At 45.2% G+C, this 3,011-nt stretch overlaps 1 non-coding gene across 1 annotated transcript; it reads right to left on the bottom strand.

Moving 5' to 3' along the window:
• Positions 1–2,159: 2,159 nt before the first annotated feature.
• Positions 2,160–2,262, bottom strand: LOC118144614 (U6 spliceosomal RNA). The gene has a single exon (XR_004729379.1). It is a non-coding gene; the product is annotated as a U6 spliceosomal RNA (small nuclear RNA).
• Between the last annotated feature and the right edge of the window lie 749 nt (positions 2,263–3,011).

Genomic DNA, 3,011 nt, shown 5'->3' with positions numbered 1-3,011 from the left:
GGTGCTATTACAGACTAACTTGTGCCTCCTCAAAATTCATATGTTGAAGCACTAACCCCCAATGTCAGTGCACTTGGAGACAGAGCCTTTAAAGAGGTGATACTGGGCGTGGTGGCTCACGCCTGTAATCCCAATGCTTTGGGAGGCCAAGGAGGGTGGATCACCCAAGGTCAGGAGTTCGAGACCAGACTGGCCAACGTGGCGAAACCCCATCTCTACTAAAAAATAAAAAATGACAAAAATTAGCTGGGTGTGATGGCACACTCCTGCAGTCCCAGCTACTCAGGAGGCTGAGGCACAGAATCGCTTGAACCCGGGAGGCGCAGGCTGCAGTGTGCCAAGATGCCTGGGTGGCAGAGTGAGACTCTGTCACAAAATAATAACAATAACAAATAATAGCCCCTAGAACGTGGAACTGGCTAACTGACGTGAGGCACAAGGTAGTGAGAATTTCCCCACTTCCCAGTCAGGAATGACGATCAATTCCTGGTTTTTGGTAGAAAAACACCCGGTTAGATTGCTGCCTGTTTTATGTCAGGACTCTTCATGTATTAAGCAAACAAGGCTGAATGTTTGGAGACTTGACAGAATATTCATTATGTTGAAATGTTTACTTTTTAGTTAAGTCAAACAAGAAAGAGACAAACTTTGTTTGAACCTAGCTGCTCTAAAAATAGAAAATATAAAAACAGTTTTGCCGACAGTTACTAATCGAAGATGGCCAAGAATCAGTTTTAGCTTTTTAAGATTGGAATGTCCAAATTCTATATCCAAGGATAAAGTGAACGCTAAATGTAAGGCCCGTTGCCTCGCCCGGGAGCTCGGACACGCCCATCCCGCTCCGCGCCTGGAAACTTACATCACCACTCCGCGCTCCACATCAAGCTCTGCGCAGGCACCTAGCCCGCTTTTGGAAAAGCCCGCCAAAATTTAAAAGAAGCCCCGCCAAAACCTGCCCAATAGCACACCCTGCTCACCGGAAATACCGCCTACCTACCAATAGCAGCTCACCCCATCCACGTCCTGTTTCTCGACAGCCAATCAAACGCCTTCACTCCTTATAAAACCCCACGCCTGAGAGAGGTCAAGTGCGATTTCTCTGGCCCCTTTCCCCGGGACCATGGAACCTCCTCGCCCAGGAGCCGATTAAATTTCTTTATTTCAATAACTGGCCTCAGTTGCCTCATTTGAACCCTTACACTAAGGAGGCCAGGATACTGATATCCACAGGTCACTCCCAGTCACTTCCTGTTATTAATATCCCGGATGACAAAGGGGACAATTGTTCCCCTTACAAAGCGCCACTCAAAAGAATGTGGGCGGGAAAGAAGGGACTGTCTCACTCTGCCTCTCCACGTCGAATAGGGCCAACAAGCTACCAAGTAGTGGATGGCCCAAGCATCAAAGTTTGTTCTAAGAAAGGAGACAGAGCATGGCGTGATAGCTCACACCTGTAATCCAAGCACTTTGGAGGCCAAGGCGGGTAGATCACCTGAGGTTGGGAGTTCAAGACCAGCCTGACCAACATGGTGAAACCCTGTCTTTAAAAAATAAAATAAAATAAAGGAAGAAGACAGGCCAGGTGCGGTGGCTCATGCCTGTAATCATAGCACTTTGAGAGGGCAAGGAAGACGAATCACGAGGCCAGGAGTTCAAGACCAGCATGGCCAACATGGCAAAACCCCGTCTCTACTAAAAAATACAAAAAATTAGCTGGACATAGTGGTGGGCACCTGTAGTTCCAGCTACTCGGGAGGCTGAGGCAGGAAAATCACTTGAACCCAGGAGGCAGGAAGCAAGAGGGAGGGAGGGAGGGAGGGAGGGAGGGAGGGAGGGAAGGAAGGAAGGAAGGAAGGAAGGAAGGAAGGAAGGAAGGAAGGAAGGAAAGAAAAAAAAAAAGAATTCTGGTTTGGTGATAACCTTGGGGAATGTTAATAGAAAACAAAAAAACTAGTAACATTATAAGTAAGTTGTATTGCTTTAAAAACTCTAAGCCTAGCAAACAAAGCCCTCTGATTATTCAACATCTAAGGCCATCAATACCCAAGGCCCCCAAACCTTCCCAAAACATTTCAGCTAAAGCAAAAAAAAGAGAGAAAGGAACTCTATTCTAATGACCACCTCAAACCTCTCTCTCTCTCTCTCTCTCTCTCTCTTTTTTAAATATGGAATGCTTCCCAAATGTACATGTCATCCCTGCAGAGGGACTGTGCTAATCATCTCTCTATGGCTCCAATTTTAGTACATGTGCTGCTGAAGCACTCTTTCTTCTCTTTTGAAAACAGTAGTTTTTACTGTGGTAATCTTTTCCTTTCATATTTGTGCAATAGATGTGTCAGGATTGTCAAATATATTATTTAGCTATAGGTTCCAAAATCATGAGGTCTTTGAGAATAGTGCTATTCAAAGACTGTAAAGCTATATTGTACTTTGGCAACTACAGACATGTATGTAAGCCAAACAAAATAAAGCAAAACATCACGATCTCTTGAACGTTGTCAATGTCACTGTACTTTCTCATGGCCAAGCCAAAATTCTTTGACAGAGGATGATAATAGGAAAGATGGTATTTTACACAAAGGTGAGAAAATTATGGGTGCCTAGTACAGTTTAACTAAATTATGCAAAGGCATGTATTGAGATAATGACATAATAAAGACAGGAATTTGGGGCTTTCTCTGTTTTCATTCAGGATCAAGAAAAGACTAGGCAGTGAAGCTGGGCACACCTGTAATCTAACACTTTGGGAGGCTGAGGCAGGAGGATCACTTGAGCCCAGGAGTTTTAGATCAGCCTGGGCAACATATTGAGATCCCATCTCTACTGAAAATCAAAAATTAGCTGGGCATAGCGGCATGTGCCTGTAGTCAGCTACTAGGGAGGCTGAGGTAGAAGATTTGCCTGAGCCCAGGCGGTTGAGGATTCAGTGAGCCCTAGTCACGCCACTACCCTACAGCCTGAGTGAGAGAGCAAGGCCCTGTCTCAAAAAAAAAAAGACTAGGCAGCAGCTA

The sequence above is a fragment of the Callithrix jacchus genome, chromosome 9, assembly GCF_049354715.1.
Source record: "Callithrix jacchus isolate 240 chromosome 9, calJac240_pri, whole genome shotgun sequence".
In the NCBI taxonomy this organism is placed as follows: Eukaryota; Metazoa; Chordata; class Mammalia; order Primates; family Cebidae; genus Callithrix; species Callithrix jacchus.
This window is presented reverse-complemented; position numbering and strand designations above follow the sequence as displayed.